Source organism: Xylocopa sonorina, chromosome 18, assembly GCF_050948175.1.
Source record: "Xylocopa sonorina isolate GNS202 chromosome 18, iyXylSono1_principal, whole genome shotgun sequence".
In the NCBI taxonomy this organism is placed as follows: Eukaryota; Metazoa; Arthropoda; class Insecta; order Hymenoptera; family Apidae; genus Xylocopa; species Xylocopa sonorina.
In genome coordinates, this window is record NC_135210.1 from 2,503,370 (window position 1) to 2,522,312 (window position 18,943).

Here is an 18,943-nt window from a genome sequence, read left to right on the forward strand (position 1 = left end):
CCCTCAGATTTTGACTTGGAGTCGTAGAAATCGAAGCTGCGAGGCTTTGCTTCCTTTTTTAGGGGATGAAAGTGGACCCTGTGAATCGATCGCAGTTGAAGTTTGCTTTCCTATTTGCTGGTCCAACATTTAACAAATATAATTTCGAGATTTTCACTTGCAGTCGCGGAAATCGAAGCTGCGAGGTTTTGCTTCCTTTTTTAGGGGATGAAAGTGGACCTTGTGAAGCGATCGCAGTCGAAGTTTGCTTTCCTATTTGCTGGTCCAACATTTAACAAATATAATTTCGAGATTTTCACTTGCAGTCGCGGAAATCGAAGCTGCGAGGTTTTGCTTCCTTTTTTAGGGGATGAAAGTGAACCGTGTGAAGCGATCGCAGTCGAAGTTTGCTTTCCTATTTGCTAGCTCTGTTTATGGTGCAACGTTTGACAAATTTAATTTCCTTTTTTGTCGCAAAGAATACGTGGAATAAATTTAGCCCTTTTGCATTTGATGCCATTTCAGACGTAGCCAATAGTTTCCAGGCATCCCTCAGGATTTTCACTTATAATCACAGAAATCGAAGCTGCGAGGTTTTGCTTCCTTTTTTTAGGGGATGAAAGTGGACCTTGTGAAGCGATCGCAGTTGAAGTTTGCTTTCCTATTTGCTAGTTCAACATTTAACAAATTTAATTTCCTTTTTTGTCGCGAAGAATACGTGGAATAAATTCATCCCTTCGCATCAGTCGCAGCCAATAGTTTCCATCAACGATACTAAAATATCCATTTCAAATTTTTAATCAATTCTGATACTCGCCAGACTCGCGACGACCCCTCAAACGAAAGTTCAAAGGGTTAGAGCGTCAGTGCTTTACCTTTCACGTTGGTCGACAAACTTTTTACACCGTCGACTGCTCGTCCAGACAATCGTACTCGACTGTCCTTCTTCTTTTTTTCCATCGCGACCAGAGTCGAGAAAGACACGTACGAGGCACGTGCGATAGGGGCAGACTTGCAAATTCGATCTTGTTAGTCGCAGCTGGCGTCGCGTCGAAAGGAACGACGATCCTAGAAGCTCGATCGCGCGTAGATCCTCGCTAGAGAGAGGGAAGATGACCAAACAGACAGACAAACGGAGAAAGAGAGATGGATTGACAGGCGGAAGGTCCTGGTTGTCGAAAAGATTACGACGCTGGTAGCACGTGCCCATTCAAGACACCTTGGAGGGGAGCCACCCTCGTAACTGAACCTAACCTAATCCAACCTCCGCGGCTATTCAGACCGTGACGAGGCTCGCTTCTTTGTGACCTGGGTTCAATTCGAATTCAAACGTCTGTTCTCGTTCCTTCGTCCCCTCTTTCTCACTTTTTTCTCTTTTTTTTTTATCGCGCCACGCATCGAGAAGTTAGAACGTCTCTGCCCTTCGAGGCTCTGGCTTTTGATTCCCCTCAGCTCAGACGGCCAATTAGAGTGAAACGACGAAGCATGGACAAAGAAAACGAATCTCTCGAGACAGTCGCCACGTAGCTTGAATTTGGAATTCTATGAGAACCGTTGAATCTAGCTAGAGTTACTCGTTGCGACATTGTCACGTGAATCTTTTTGTGTCCTCGTGTTTCTTTCTAATTGTTATCAATTTCTCAGAGAGCAACGATCTTTAATAAACGTCGAGGAGTCCTCTCGGTACTCTCAGTCCCTCCGTTCACCAATCAGGAGCCCACGCGCGCTAAGCGGGCCAATTTGTCAGCGGTGAACGGTTTCACGCTCCTTCGTGGACATAAATCACGGCAAGTTTCGGATAGTTAGTCCCATTTACACGCCCTTCAGAGCCCACGGGGCTCAGTTCGCCAGCCAGAGCCTCGCAGTTCGCCTCGTCGTTTCGCGTGTCCACCGACTTTTCTTCAGACGAGGCGAACGACGCTTTTAGTGGACGATCAGCCCACCCGCCGTTGCTGTTTGCCCCATTCGAAAGGGACGACAATGCTAACACGCCTCGAGCTCGTAACGAACCCCTACGAGACTGACCAGTGCCCTGTCGAAGAAGGTACGCGAGCTCGTGCCTTATAAAACCCCCCTCGCGACCAAGAAGAGGACCAAGCAGAGGAGAAGACCCACGAGCCCTTTAATACTGCAACCAGGGTCGTTTCTGGGACCGTTGAAGGGGCGTGCGATGTCCAACGGCCGTCTAATCCGTTACAAACCGTTCTCACTGAATTATTCAGGCGTTGGGAGGGAAAAATCGGCTGGCAAATAGTCGTATCGATTTTCTGTAGGAATTCATCGATCCAGGCGTAATTATTCAATCACTGCGCAGGTAATAAGCGTCTCTCTTCGTTATTAACCGTTGCGAGCGAGGGAACATCAGCCTCTCATTATTCTCGAGCAGCAAATCGAGCCTGTCGATTTTCTCGGTTAATCGAGGATCGTCGAGATGGATCCTATTCCGCGAGATCGCGAGATAGTCGCGCGTTAAACTTCCGCGTTGCTTGCGCTTCGACAAGCTTACGATAATAACGTTCGTTCGATGTTATCGAGCGGGTAAAACTCGACGAATGAACGATTCGAAGCAGTCTTTTGCAGTTTTTAAACGATCTGACGCGAACGAATCGCGAAACGAGTCTCGTTTGGGGTGGTACGCGCGGTTCTCGTCGCTGAAAGGGAGGCTCTCCTATTGCGAGACCCTGCGCACGTTCGCCGCGAGCGATCGTTAATAATAAGACTGTATTACGAGCAGTGGAATCAAAGCGCACCGTGCAATTACGTGTCAATTCCGTCAAACGTATTTCGTCACGCCGCTGGATGCCAACGGTGACGAGAAAGGAGCGCGTACACCTTTGCGTACGCGGTTGCTGTCGAGGTGTTGCGTGTTTCTTGCTTTCTTTCCAGAACTCCCCTTCCTCTCGCTACCCTAGCACGCCATTGGCGTGGAAATCGAGTTTAATCGCTTGGTACGCGTCTCGAGACTCGTTTTCTATACCACGTACGTGTGGAGTCCATCAAGTACCTTAATATCAGTAGTGGTTTCGCAAATTTCGATTGACAATGTTGAAATACACTCGTGGATCGTCTGGATGGTTTCATACGCTCGCGAAACTCTCATTACATCGGTTCTCACGCGCGAAACAGAGCAAAAGAAGCGACAGCGTCGAGTTACATCGCACCCCTACCGATCTCGCGATTCCTCCGCCATTGTTTCGCGGCGACGGAGTCTAAAAGCCAGCTCTGGTCGCGCAACACACGCGCTGCGTTTACACGAGGGCAAGCTGCAGAACTCGCCTCGTCACAACGAGAGGTTACAGGGAATACGGGCGACAGGACAGGGAGCAGGGCCATTATTGTGTACGACGATCTTTATGTAAGATCTCGCGCGCCAGGGGGACCTCCACGGGTCCCTGCGGCGCACGCCCATCCCGTCGAGGGTGGCTGCGGTTTCGCTATTTTTCTTCGACCCTCTTTCTCTCTCTTCTTTCACTCAGCCTCCCTTTTGCCGCCTCGTAAATCTCTTCAGGTGTTGAAACGCTCGAGCGAGGTTTCTTGCCGCGGGTGGAGGACCTCGACGGAAGTGAACGTCCCGTTTCTTCTTTTTTTCTTTGATTCGACGCGTTTTTAATCGATATTGCAACCGTGCGACGAACTTTTATAGCTCGATGGTAGAAGAAAAATTGTGATAAAAGTGCACGAGGACGAGTCGTTGATTCAGTAAATTCAGTTCGAGTAGTTGATTGCAGTTTCTAATGGTCTGTTGTTCATGGATAGAGGATCCTGGACTGGGCGAGCTTTTAAGCTTGTCAGGGTGATATCAATACACGAGGAAATCGCGTGGAGAGAGGGTCCCGCGAGCGAAAGCAGCAACAGGTGGCAAAGGGAAAGCAGAGGCGCGTGAGAGTCGCGTGTTCATCCCCTGTCGTGGTGTATTATCGAGGCTCTTCGATCTGTATGTGTACTCTTGTAACTTCAATTTAAGATAAAAGATTGCGTATCAATTTCGAAGCACAGCAAGAGTAAAAACTAGCATTCGTTTAATACATAGTAAGCACGAAGAATTTTTCTTAATAAATATATTTAACGTATACATCATTACATAGTCAGAATCACCCCTCGAGACACTGGTGTATCGCAGCAGAATGGTTACAAAGCACTAATAACGACAGAGGATCGCACAGACACGACACTCGATCACCAATACCATTGCCTCTCTCTAAACAGCTTCATCCAGCTCCCACGCGAGTTCCACTCATTAATTAATCCCCTTCAAGGGTGGAATAGAAATTTTCTTAATAAATATATTTACCACGCACATCATTACACCCTCAGAAGTAAAAATTAGCATGGAGAATTTTTCTTAATAACTATATTTAACATACACATCATTACATACTCAGAATTACCTCTCGCGATACTTGTGTATTGCAGCAGAATGGTTGCAAAGCACTAACAACGACAGAAAATCGTTGCAACTCGCACAGACACGACAATCGATCACCAATACCCACCTCGAACTCCAATACCTCTCTGAACAGCTTCATCCAGCTCCCACGCGAGTTCCACTCATTAATTAATCCCTTTCAAGGGTGGAATAGAATTTTTCTTAATAAATATATTTACCACGTACATCATTACACCCTCAGAAGTAAAAATTAGCATGGAGAAATTTTCTTAATAAATATATTTAACACGTACATTGTTACATACTCAGAAGTAAAAACTAGCATAGAGAATTTTTCTTAATAAATATATTTAACATACACATCATTACATACTCAGAATCAACCCTCGCGATACTTGTGTATCGCAGCAGAATGATTACAAAGCACTAAAAACGACAGAAAATCGTCATAACTCTCACAGACACGACAGTCGATCACCAATACCAATGCCTCTCTCTCAACAGCTTTATCCAGCTCCCACGCGGGCCCCACTCATTAATTGGTCCCGTTGAAGGGTGGCAGGCGCGAGGGGAGAAACGTTTTAGCGGTGGCATCACTGGTTACAGTCGTCGTCGCGTGTACGAACAGGATCCTGGCGGTGGTAGTGGCGATAGGTCGGCAGGGGCGAACCCTAATGAGGATCTCCTGCCACGGACTGCCGAGCGACCGCCGCAAAGTAAATGAGCAGGTGCCTCTGGTATGCGCCCCGCCTACGCTTTCCACTTGTCCTCCGCGCCGCGAGTCGCTCTCTTCCAACCGTTTCTTTTTCTTCCCCGCCTTTTTTTCCTCCTCAGCCGCAGAGGCAGCGCCTGGAAAAGTGGTTCCAGATATATACCGCGCGATGTCCACGGACAAATTATGTCCGTTCCACCCTTCGCCACGATCGATCCGCCGCAACCGATTACATTAGACCGCATTAAGTCCAGCGTTATAATTCAGGATTAAGTTTTTTTTTTTCTTCGAACGAGGTCAGCATTGCTGTCTTCGTTAGCCGCGTTTAGTTAGTCGCCAACACCTTGCGTGTGTTGGTACAGCCAAAGGGATGCTTGAGGATTCTTCTTTGGCTGGTTTCTTTTTTTTTTGAGTGAAGAATGGACGCGATTCGTGGGTATTTCAGTGATTAACACAGCGCAGCGATTTTGGTAGCGACTGATGTATTTGAGATAAAATGACTGATCGTCAGAGGGTGATTCGCACGTCCAGCGTTATAATTCAAAATTAATTTCTTTTTTCGAACTAAGTCAGCACTACTGTCTTCGTTAGCCGCGTCGCGACTAACCGCGTTTAAGTGCGTTGGTACAGCCAAAGGGATGCTGAAAGATTCTTCTTTGGCTGGTTTCTTTTTTTTTTGAGTGAAGAATGGACGCGATTTGTGTGTATTCCAGTGATTAACACAGCGCAGCGATTTTGGTAGCGATTGATGTATTTGAGATAAAACGACTGATCGTCAGAGGGTGATTCGCAGAGTGATTCGCACGTCCAGCGTTCTAATTCAAAATTAATTTTTTTCCTCCAACGAGGTCAGCATTGCTGTCTTCGTTAGCCACGTCGCGACTAACTGCGTTTGAGTGCGTTGCCACAGTCAAAGAGATGCTGAAGGATTCTCCTTTGACTAGCTTCTTCTCTTTTTTTTTCAGTGTAGGACGAATGTGATTCGTGTGTATTCCAGTGATTAACACAGCGTAGCGATTTTGGTAGCGACGTAGCGCTGATGTATTTGAGATAAAATGGCTGATCGTCGAAGGGTGATTCGCACGTCCAGCGTTGTAATTCAAAATTAATTTTTTTCCTCCAACGAGGTCAGCATTGCTGTCTTCGTTAGCCATGTCGCGACTAATCGCGTTTAGTTAGCCGCGTTTGAGCGCGTTGCCAACACCTTGCGTGCGTTGGCACAGCCAAAGGGATGCTCGAGGATTCTTCTTTTGCTAGTTTCTTCTCTTTTTTTTTCTTTTGAGTGAAGAACGAACGCGATTCGTGTGTATTCCACTGATTAACACAGCGTAGCGATTTTGGTAGCGACGTAGCACAGATGTATTTGAGGGACTGATCGTCGAAGGGTGATTCGCACGTTCGTACGCGGTCGGTCGTTAGACTCGTCAACCTTGGGAAGACCTTCCGAAGGTGAGCAGACGCTGCGACACGTACAGCTAAATCGGGAGGAGAGTTCTTGGAGCTAGACTCCTCTTCTAGGGTATATACGTGGCCGTGAAGTGGCCTTCGAGACAGAGCAAACGCGCGCGCTTTTTAACTCCGCCACGCCACGAGCTGCCTGGTCGACGTCGCGACGAACGCGCCACGTGTTTGCTTAAAATCTTGACGCATGAACCGGCCGATTTGTTTTCCCATTCGCAGGGCCGCGGTTAGTCCGCGCGATAGTCGAACGCGATGCTTCTTCGTCGAGCTTTTAAATCGATTTATCTGGCTTTCTATCGTTTTTGGTTTTCACGAATTCGTTCCTTCAGATTGAGTTCATTTTATACAGTAAATCGAACAATGAAGTTACTTTCTTTGCTTTCTAATTGAATTCAGAATAGAAGAAGCATCCACTCGAGCTTTGATTCAAAGTCAATGCGATTTACTTTCGTTGGAAATTTATGTCGTAACTGATCAAAGTGGGGTTACAACTCTGTTTATTCAAATACCAGCGTCGTCCGCTTTGTTTTCTGAAAAATAGTTGCGTATCGATCACGAAATCCGAAATCTGTCTTTCTATCGTTTTTACTTTTCACGAATTCGTTCGTTCAGATATTTCATTTTACGCAATAAATTGAAGAATGAAGTTAGTTTCTTCGCTTTCTAATTGATTTCAGAATAGAAGTGACTGCATCTGCTCGAGCTTTGATTCTAGAAATTCGTATCGCAACCGATCAAAGTGGGATTACGACTCTGTTCATCCAAAAAGCGTCGTCCAGTCTACTTGGTTCACTGAAAAATAGTCGCGTATCGATCTTCTTTGCTTTCTAATTGAGTTCAGAATAGAAGAAGCATCTACTGGAGCTTCAATTCAAAGTCAATGCGATTTACTTTCGTTGGAAATTTATATCGTAACTGATCAAAGTGTGATTACAACTCTGTTTATTGAAAAACAGCCGCGTATCGATCTTGTTCGCTTTCTAATTGAATTCAGAATAGAAGTGACTTTATCTGCTCGATTTTCGATGCTAAAAATTCGTATCGCGACCGATCGAAATGGGTTTACACCTCTGTTTATCCAAAAACCAGCGTCTTCTGCTTGGTTCACAGAAAAATAGCAGCGTATCGATCGCGAAACCCGAAATCTGTCTTTCTATCTTTCTGTCGTTTTAATTCGCTCGTTCGGATATGTCATTTTACGCAGTAAATCGAAAAATGAACTCACTTCCTTTGCTTTCTAATTGAATTCAGAATACAAGTGACTGCATCGATTCAAAGTCGATGCGATTTACCTTCGCTAGAAACTCGTATCGCAACCGATCGAAGTGTGATTACGACTCTGTTTCTCCAAAAACCAGCGTCTTCTGCTTGGTCCGCAGAGAAGCAGCCGCGTAACGATCGCGAAATCCGATCCTGCCAGTTTCCCAGCGTTACGAGTCATCGTTCGTCCTTCGTCGATGTTGCTCGATCGGTGACACACGCTCGTTTCCTCCTTTTCGATCCTGTCCGCGCGTCGACCTGCTCGTCCGCGCCGTAGGACAGAGGCCCTCGTCCCTCGCGTACCTTCGCTCCCCTGGCTATGTAAATACGTGGAACAAGGAGGAGGCCCCTCCTCGTCTCTGGTCCCGACCGACCGCGGCGCATCGTATCGTATTCTGCCGCCATTTGTCTTCGCGAGCCGGGATTACGTTACCACGATGATACACGATGACATTTATTTTGGGATTTGTACGAGGTCCGCCGTGGCCCTTTTTACTTCGCGTCCGTAGCCTCGCGAGCGGCCCTCCGCGCGGTCCTCTTCGTCCTGCCATCCGCGTCCACCGTGTTCCTCGCTCGTAATCAACCGTGGAACGGTCCCTCAAAACTCGAGAGCGCTGCCCGTCACCGTAAACTGGACCAGCTCGAAGTAATTAGGGGATCGCGTGATCAAAGCGTGGAGAACGGCCACTCGAGGAACGGTATTCAGGTTAACCCAGAAATCCAGCTCCAGAATTTGATGGCGATCTTCGTGCAACTTCGAGTCTTCCTCGATTCTGGTCTTCGTGGACGTCTTTCTTAGACGCTACCACGTGTCGCAGAATTTGACGCGATCTTCGCGCAACTTCGAGTTTTCCTCGATTCTGGTCTTCGTGGACGTCTTTCTTAGACGCTAATTTCTTAGACGCTACCACGTGTCGCAGAATTTGACGCGATCTTCGCTCAACTTCGAGTCTTCCTCGATTTTGGTCTTCGTGGACGTCTTTCTTAGACGCTGGCTTCTTAGACGCTACCACGCGTCGCTGTAGTGGCTCTCGTGGATGTCATCTTTTTTATTGCAATTAAGAGAGCGTGCCTTTTCGAGAAAGTTTGAGCATATGCACTGCAGTGTCTTTGGATTCTGTTGTTCTCTGGTTAGACTGAAAGAAAGAGAATGGTCGTTCGATCAGCAGCACTTTTACTTGTATTAATCACGAGACGCCACTGTTAATCGTGTCTAACGAGTATACTCGTCATGGAAAAGTGGCACTATTTTGTGTATCGACGAGTATACTCGTCATGGATGTATGGTAGCGACCATTGGCTCGATTCTGGCGACACAAAACAGAACGCACTCTCAATCGAGGGCGCCACAGTTAACTAGTTAAAAAAAATGGTAATTTGACTCATTGACTCGTGACTCATTGACTCATTTCACTCATTGAGCGCAAATTTAATTTTACTGTGCTCACATATGCAGTGTCTGTCTGATATTTACCCACAATTCGCATCGAATTCTGTCGCACAGAGAAGCACAGTCGAAAACGCGCAAAATTCAGCCCAAGAAGCCGAACACGTATGATCGATGGGTCGATCTGAGTGGAAACTGTGTAAACGCAGATGCCGTTAAGGAGCCACCCCATCGTCGCAGATAGACGGGGATAAAAAAAAGGAGGGTGGGCACGTGGCGAAGATCAAACAGCTGGATCATCTCGTGCGTGCGTGCCTTTAGGTAAGGATCTTTTTCTTGCGGAAAAGGTGGGTACGCGGCGGCGAGGATCCAGGTGCAACCTTCGAGAGAAGCCTTGGAAGGCGTGCGTGACAATGCTCGTGTGTGTACACGCGTGTGTGGGACAATCTCGTCACGTGAAAGTCGCTCGAACGAGGGAAAGAATCGCGCGGTTGAGGCTCGATTCCCTTCAACCGCCAACGCGTGCAACAACGGAGGGTTGCTCTCGCGTTCTCCATCGAGTTCTCTGCCTTGGCAACTTCTTTTCTGAACAAACTTCGATCCTCTCGCGAGGAACAGACGCGCTCTGGCGCGGATACGAGCGAGTACGATCGAAACGACCGCGAAACGATCGTCATAGGCGAATTGCGTCACAGTTGGCGACAGAACTTGGCAGTGGAATTGAAAAGACAACGAGTGACGCGCTCGTACACGAATATCAGCATGGAATCTGTAATTATCGAGAAGATTTCATGGCTCGACAAAGCGCGTGGGTTGGTTCGAGGCGGGTGGATGACGATCTCTTGCGACGGGTTTTCCAAGAAGCTGTCGTTTCGATTTCCGTCTCATTAAGGCTAATGACGCGGATCGTGCAATCATTTCAATAGAAACGATATCTCGTCCGCGTGGAACCTATCAATTTGTTCTAATTGCGACCGCGGTCCCGTGGGCCGGGTTTTTATCAAATTACACGTTCCAAGCTGGCGGTGCAGGAGCAAGAAAACGCGTCGAGATCGGTTGGCGACTCAAAAGGGGGGTCACGCGGAGTTTGATCGATCGAGAGCCGCCAGTTTCGTCGCTCGATCGACGACGCAGGCCAACGAGGGGACGACTCTGCGCGCGTTAATATGGAAATGCGCGGTTACAGCTCGAAAAGGAAGTAGACGAGCGTTCGAACACACATCCACGAGGCTCCTAAAATAAGTCGCCTCGAGTGGGCTCTGCACTTCTTCCGTAAAAAAGGAAGGACGGAGAAAAGAGAGGGGAAAAAAGAAGGTAAACACTCGCGTCTAGAAAAAATTCAAATGGCCGTAGCGGCCACTTAGCGACCACTCTCGACGTAGTGGACACGTGTCGAAAGCGTGGCCGGAACCTTAACCACGTGTCAATACCTCGAGGGACGCTCTCTGTTTACGAAAGTCGTAGACCAGGCGAGACGCGTTAAACATTTTTATCGAGCAACTACGAAAAAAGGATCTCGACGAGGATCATCGAACTCTTACTTCAACTTTAAACAAACTTCGCAACCTGAAAACTGAAATTAAAAACAAAACTCGCTCGTTTCTTCCTCCAGTTCGATCCAGGATCATCGAAAGGAACTCGACGAGGATCATCGAACTCTTACTCCAACGTTGAACAAACCTCGCGACCTGAAAACTGACATTAAAAATAAAACAATTCGTTCGTTCCCTCCTCCAGTTCGATCTAAGATCATCGAACTTTTACTCAAACTTTAAACAAACCTCGCAACCTGAAAAATGAAATTAAAGACAAAACTATTCGCTCATTTCTTCCTCAAGTTCGATCTAGGATCATCGAACTCTTACTCAAACTTTAAGCAAATCTGGCAAACTGAAAACTGAAATTAGAAACAAAACGATTCGCTTGTTCCTTCCTCCAGTTCGATCTAAGATCATCGAACTCTTATTTCAATTTTAAGTAAATCTCGCGACCTGTAAACTGAAATTAGAAACAAAATGATTCGCTTGTTCCTTCCTCCATTTCGATCTACGATCATCGAACTCTTACTCCAACTTTGAAAATACCTCGCAACCTGAAAAATGAAATTAAAGACAAAACTATTCGCTCATTTCTTCCTCAAGTTCGATCTAGGATCATCGAACTCTTACTCAAACTTTAAGCAAACCTCGCGAACTGAAAACTGAAATTAGAAACAAAATGCCTTGTTCGTTCCTTCCTCCAGTTCGATCTAGCATCATCGAACTCTTACTCAAACTTTAAGCAAACCTCACGTAATAAAAACTGAAATTAGAAACAAAACTCGCTCGTTTCCTCCTCCAGTTCGATCTAGGATCATCGAACTCTTCCTCCAACGTTAAAAAACCTTGCAAACTAAAAGCTGAAATTAGAAACAAAACGATTCACTCGTTTCTTCCTCGAGTTCGATCAAGGATCATCGAACTCTCACTCCACCTTTAAAAAGGCGAACCTTCCTCGCGAACTGAAACCAGAAGTTCGAAACAAACTCCTCCCCAGTTCCTTCTGCTCTGGATGCACCACGCGATGCTCGAAGCGCACTTGTTGCGCGACGGAAGAAGAAGGGTCCACGCGAAACTCTCAGCAACTCTCTCAGCATCCGCGCTGGTTCCTTATCAAAGAAGCTTTGCGCACGCAGCCTCGTCGCGTGGGCAGTCCCTCGAGGAACCCAGCGAGGCAAAGTCGCTGTTCCCTCTGCGCGTCTCTCTCTCTTACCCTCTCCGTCTAGCAATCGGTTACCTTGCCGGTAAAAAAAGCACGAGGTGGTCTGTCGCGCGGGTAGGGAGATAGGCGTGGTTCGATTCTCGTAGGTGCACTCGCGGACGAGAGTGTTCGTGCGCCTGGCGTGCTCGGTTAGGTCGACGCGCCCCTCTTCGAGGCTCGCGTCGTGTCGTTCTCGAGCGCGGGTGTTGGAGAGGGTTCCTCTGAGAGGGGGTCCCAAGAGAGAGAGAGAGAGAGCGTTCTAGAGCTGAGAAGAGGGGCCTAGCTGTGTGACAGGAGTCGCGAGCGAGGAGTGGGACGGTTTTAAGGTCCGCGCACACGAAAAACAGTGGGGACGCGGCCTGTGCACGTGCAGCGGAGCGAGAGCGAGCGAGAGAGCGAAAGAGAGGGGCGAAGGGAGTCGAACACGGCCGAAGGTGAAACCCGCGAGCCGTCGTAGCCTCGCAGTCGGCGCGAGACCGCGCTACTGGAAGGGTCGGTGTGTTGTCATGTATATAACTATATATACACGTATATATATGTACATATATACATACGTGGATGTACGCAAACGACGATTCTCTCTTACCACTGCTCGCGTCTGACAAATCCGCTGCGCGAGTAATCGTCGAAGAGGAACAGCGTGCACGCAGCGAGGCGAGAAGGACGAGGGTTTTAATATCGTCGCAGAGCAACCCTTTCCCGCTTGACGAGTGAACCTGAGGAGAGGCAGTGTCGAGAGAGAATCGCGCGAAGGAGGGTGTCAGATTAAGCGATCCGTCCAGCGAGGTTCTGTCGAGGACGAGGATCGTCGAGACGACGAGGGTGTGATTGCTGATGTGACGGAAGTAGAGCGCGTGTCGATCGAGGATCGATCGAACGAAGAAGTCTGTGATCTCGATGTGCCTGGTTGTTGTTTAATCAATTACGAGACGGTTGTTGCGGCGTGTTTGTGCGCAGATACGTGAAGGAAGACGTGTGCCGCGAGTCTCAGTCCTCGACGAGAGGATACGCTTCTGGTGACGTACACGCTCGTCGATGGAGTAGCCAGCGAGTCGTGGTGTGCCATTCGCGGTGGAAGGAAGCGTGCTGGCGACAGAGACAGAAAAGGGAGCCGGCAGTCGTCGATGGGGAACGAGAAGGCGATCGAATCGAGATAGCAACGCTGTGGCGAGGATTGTGTGTGATGTTCGATTTACGAGCGCTGGATTATTGGTGTTGATTGTTATTTAATCGTACGCACGACGTGTTCGAGCCGCGTCCTCGTCTCGAGAGAGACGAAGCTCGCTTGCGACGGCCACGAGACGATCGCTGCTGTGATAAACGATTATTTGTTGTTTTAATCCTCTGATCCTCGACGTTAGTTCAGTGCCTGTCCCTCTCTGTCTTCCTGTGACCCGTGACGTTATCGTCGCAGGAAGTCCTCCGCGCGGGACATCGTCTCAGTGTCGCATCGTGGAAGCAGTCGAATGTTAACAGCGTCGAATGAGCCTTTAATCATCACTGGGTAAGCCACGCACCACGAATCTCTTTTCACCTTGTTTACGCACACGTCGTACGCGACGTACACGCGTTATCGCGGCACGCTCGAGTGCTCGCAGGATTGTTTGATCGTCGCTGAAAATCAGTACAATGTAATTATATCATCGATACGAGCAGTTTAGTATCGATCGAGCTTCCGATTAGAGGAGGCGAGAAGAGGCTCTCTCGTTTCATGCTCTCCCATTCGACGAAGTAAATAATTCGCCAACGATTTCAGCGAGTTTCGTTTCTGTTCGCGGATGAAGTGACGATCGTGACGAATATTTTAACGACACGCGTGCACGCGTTTCGCGCGACGATTGGAAGAAAGCAAATTCGACGGAAAAATCGGTCGCTGCGAGCGGATAACCGATAATTGGATATCAAAGCCTCTGTTGTGTTCTTACCCTCGCATTTATAATCGTGTCGCGCAACTAACTCACCGTCACGTGCGAGGGCGGCATTTTTTTAATGCCACGCGTCGAACTCGTTGAAGCGTCGCGGCGCTAAGCGTCGGAAGTGGAGCGGATGCGCGCGTTACCGCGAGGCGCGTGTGAACGTCTCTCTCTCGCTTTTTTTTTCTCCCTTCACGCTCGACCTTTTCGCGTCCTACGACGAGCGTTTGCGAATTTAAAGGCCTGTTTAATTTTATCGTCGAGATCGAACTGCGACCGCGTCGAGACGCTGTCGAACGCGATGCCATATTGTTTTTCATTTTCCACCCTCTGGTGGAATTTCTGGCGCTCGCGAGAGCCTGTGTTCTTCGTTCTCGGCTCTGTTTCATCGTCGAGCTGTTTACGCGAGCTTCGATTAAAAAGTCGAGGGGTTTCGCGTTGTTTTTCACTGTTCGCCAGTTTGGTTAGCCATCTTGGAGTGGTCGCGCGTCACGTGCGAGGGTGGCTTAATATCGGAAGTGGAGCGAACACGCGCGTTAGCCCAGCCACGTAGAACGATCTGGTACGACCAATCTCTTTTACGCGTGTCCCTTCACGGCTCGTGACTCTGATGCGCGTGCTGAGCGTGACGCGCGCGTGCTAATCCTTTGTGCCGACGTTGCCAACGTGCGTTCGACTAAAAATTCCCTCGCTTTTAGAATCGCCGCGTCCCAAAGACGAGCCTGACTGTTGTTCGCTCGCGAAAATCGAACCTGGCGTTGGAAACGCGATCCAAGCGCTGAGAATCGAACGATGGAGGTGGTCGATTCGTCTCTTTCGATGCAACCGATCTTTGTAATCCGCAATTCGATCGAGTGAACGCGAAGATTTCGTGCTTTTATGCTCTCGTGCTCTGTTTCGTACTTTTCGATCACACGTTGTATAATTCATTTAATCAAGAATGGTTCTTCATCGTAATCGTTCGTTTGTGTAGTGGAAATTGTTTGATTCGCTTGTTCGTCGATTTGAATATCGAGAAAATCGTTTGGAGCAGCGATGGAACGAGTCGAATTTCACGCGATTTCGATCGATGTTTTCTTACTTTGAAACAGCCAGTTGACGTGGAAATTGTTTGATTCGATTTGAACATCGAAAAATCTTTTAGAGCGATCGAATAAGTTGAACTTTACGCGATTTCGATCGATGTTTTCTTACTTTGAAACAGCCAGTTGACGTGGAAATTATTTGATTCGATTTGAACATCGAAAAATCTTTTAAAGCGATCGAATAAGTTGAACTTTACGCGATTTCGATCGATGTTTTCTTACTTTGAAACAGCCAGTTGACGTGGAAATTATTTGATTCGATTTGAACATCGAAAAATCTTTTGAAGCGATCGAACGAGTCGAACTTCACGCGATTTCGATCGATGTTTTCTTACTTTTAAGCAGTCAATTGACGTTCTCAAATGCGCGTCTAATTTCCACGAGCTCGACGTATCCGCCTCGATCGATTGCATTAAAATCCGCCGCGTGAGAAAAAAAAAAAAAAAACGGAGCGCGTCGATGTCCGTCGATTGTGCGCGCTGCAAAATCGAAGTTCGACTCGCGATCGTGCGAACCGCGGCTCTATTGTCTTCGATCGGTCCTCGCGTTGATAAGCGAGCGAGTGCGAATCCTTTCGATGGCGGAAGAGACGGTGCACCAGGTGTCAGGTGTCACGGCTGTCCGCTTCCGTTCGCGAGCGCGTCGCGAAAGAAGAGTTCCTCGTCGATCCTCTTCGAGCTCTCCTGCGGATGGTTCCTCGATTTTGCTCTGAGAAAATGTCGCGGAACTCCAGTCGAGACTGGTCGATCCTCTGCAATCTGTGATACGAGAGCAGATTTTGCTCTGAAAAAATCGCCCTTGCATCTTCGAGAAACTCCACTCTCGAGACTGGTCGATCCTCTGCAATCTGATAGGAGAGCGGATCGTTAACATCGATGAGAAACCATTTTCTCTGCTACTGTTGCGTGTGGATACCATCGTTTTCTTCCTATCGTTTCTGTAACGAAATTGTATTGCACAGAAGTACATCGTGAATGTTGTATATACGTACGTTTATAATTTGTTTCTCTGAAAAGCGTATTTAATTCAGAATCGTATCAATTTTCTGTACTCTGACTATAACTGAGTTGGATCACTTGTATGACAGGCTCCAGTTTTAGAAGCTTCATTAATCTTCCTGTTAGGAGTGTATCAAATTGTGCAGCATTTTCTCTAACAGTATCGTGCGAGTGGCGCGATACGAATAGATGGATGATTTTTGAGATCGTTTCGCGAAGAAATTGTGAAGAACTATCGCAGGATATTAAATTTACGTCTCGTTCTTTTCGATTATGTTATATAAAGCTTGCGAGTATTTCACGTCTCCCAAAGTAGATAAAAAAAAAATTAACTACAGAATACTTGTTTATAATTATTTCTACAGAGCGTATAAGCATCGTGAAAACGCAGCACCCTCTGTTTCCACTTGATATTATTCATAAATGTTTAATACGATAACCTTCTTTTCATACTCTTTCATACTTTCAAATTTAACGTTGTCTGAAATTTCTAAAGAAGATCCAAAAATCTTTGCAAGGAACCGTGCAAAGCCTCTACAAAACGTCGCCATCGATACCAGACATTTCATATTTCCAACTTTAACGTCGTTTGAAATTTCTAAAGAAGATCTAAAAATTTTTGTAAGAAACCAAGCAAAGCTTTCACAAAACCTCGCCATCGATATCAGACACTTCATATTCCATATTTTCAACTTTAACGTCGTCTGAAATTTCTAAAAAAGATCCAAAAATCTTTGCAAGGAACCGTGCAAAACCTCCACAAACCATCGATACCAAACACAATCCTCTCAAACGCAAAGAATCGTTTCTCAATCGCGATCGACCCTCCACCCCCAAACTCTCACTCGCGACGCGGATGAACGCGTTAGCCAAAGACGCGGAGGATTTCCAAAGCCAGGCGATCTCTCGAAAAGCTCTTAAAAAAAAAATCGTGAGAAGTGCTGGCCATCGCGATGCTCGTCACTTCGTATCTGTCGCGACGCTGCGACGATTTATCGCGCTTTACGCAGATGTATCTTGCGTTGCAGCTATGTTGTTGCACTGCGCAGGATTTCCACAGCCACGCGATCTCTCGAAAAACTCTATCGCTATTTGAAAAAAAGAGAAGAAAATCGTGAGAAGCGCTGGCCATCGCAATGCTCGTCACTTCGTATCTGCCGCGACGACCTGACGATTTATCGCGCTTTACGCAGATGTATCTTGCGTTGCAGCTATGTTGTTGCGCTGCGCAGGATTTCCACAGCCACGCGATCTCTCGAAAAACTCTATCACTATTTGAAAAAAAAAGAAAATCGTGAGAAGCGCTGGCAATCCCAATGCTCGTCACTTCGTATCTGTCGCGACGATTTATCGCGCTTTACGCAGATGTATCTTGCGTTGCAGCTATGTTGTTGCGCTTGGGCAGCTGCACCGTCGACGCGAGGGCCGCCGTTTGCGCATAATGATACATCGCGGCGGACATGAAAGTTATAAGCTTTAATTCGAGGCTCGCGCGATTCGCCGTACGGTCACCGTGTATATCGATCGCCAATTTGCTATGCAGATCCAAGGCCTCTCGGTCCGCTCCACCGGTACGCAGCCCCTGCAATCTTCCCTGCCGCTCGCCTCCCCTATGTGCCACTCTGGCAACCCCTTCCACCGATTTCCACCCTTTTCCGTCGTGCACGCTCGGCGATCTCGCTCGCACGCCGCTAACTGTCGCTACGCAGAAATAGAATAGGCGAGGATTAAAGTAGGTACAACGCTATCTACGCGATAAGATTATAAACCGACGCCACGGATACACGAAGACGATCGCACGTCGTGTCGTTCCTGCGGAGATTTCCTCTTTCCTCGATCGTCCATTTAGTTGCGATCGCGAGTCCCCGTGTGCTGTGCTCGATCAATCTCTGATACTGTGACGAGGATCTGTTGACGAGTTTGAGACGCGTCGATGGATTCGTTAGTGAGTGGAAGAGGGGGTCGCGAGAGGGGTGGTGCGATTGAAAGTTCTATCGTTTGCTTTTTTGAAATACTCGCAGTTGAAAGTTTCTTCAGATAAATAGCAGAAGAATCGATGTGGTCGATGAATCTTTGATACTGTAACGAAGATCTGTTAATGAGTTTGAGGCGCGTCGATGGATTCTTTAGTGAGTGGAAGAGGGGGTCGCGAGAGGGGTGTTTGCGATTAAAAGTTCTATTGTGAATCTATCGTTTGCTTTTTCGAAATGATCGCAGTTGAAAGTTTCTTCAGAGAAATAGTAGAAGAATCTCTCTGATACTGTAACGAAGATCTGTTAACGAGTTTGAGGCGCGTCGATGGATTCGTTAGTGAGTGGAGGGTCGCGATTAAGAGTTCTTTGGTGAATCTATCGTTTGCTTTTTCGAAATTCTCTCAATTGAAAGTTTCTATGCGAGCTTCAGACAAATAGAAGAACGAGAGTTCACGTGAAGAGTAAGTGGTTCGATAAATGATACAACATTCTCGAGAGAATAGAAAGAAGAGAAGAATTAGCAGAAAGATCTGTAAAACCCCGCCATGGGTGCTCGCAGTTGAAAGTTTCTATGCGAGCTTCAAATTAATAGCAGAAGAACGAGAGTTCGCGTGAAGAGTAAGTGATTCGATGAGATGTTCTCGACATTCTCGAGAGAATAGAAAGAAGAGAAGAATCAGCAGAAAGATCTGTAAAGCCCCGCCATGGGTGCACGCGGTTTCGAGGCGTCCACCATTTTAATCCGCGCGGCGATTCGACGAGATCTCGCCCTGTATCGATGCCGATCTCTCTGGCCAATCGTGGCCGCGTCGCGAAGGACGAGCCACGATAACGCTCTCAGAGATGACGGTCACTGATCGTCGTCGATATCGTAATGGCTGCTGATTTAACGATTTAACGATATCCGCTCGGTAGGCAGCGGTAAATAGCGGGTACGCACGCGGGACTTGACACGAGATGGAAATTGGATCGCGCGTTGCGCTTCGTGGGGATGTCTGTTCCCGCCCTGCCTCTGTGCGCGGCTCTGAACTCCGCTTCTTCGACGTATT

The 18,943-nt window shown here is 47.5% G+C and overlaps 1 protein-coding gene across 3 annotated transcripts in view; it reads left to right on the top strand.

Annotated features, from left to right (window-relative positions):
- The window catches only part of Klu (zinc finger protein klumpfuss), a 74,502-nt gene that overhangs the window by 6,782 nt on the left and 48,777 nt on the right, over nt 1-18,943 (top strand). Inside the window, exon 1 of one of the 3 annotated variants that reach the window (XM_076908247.1) lies at nt 13,355-13,429. The exons of the other annotated variants lie outside the window; for them this stretch is intronic. The gene's annotated coding sequence lies outside the window, so the exon portion shown is untranslated. Of the gene's footprint in view, nt 1-13,354; nt 13,430-18,943 lie in introns of those variants that run through there. 3 annotated transcript variants of the gene reach the window in all.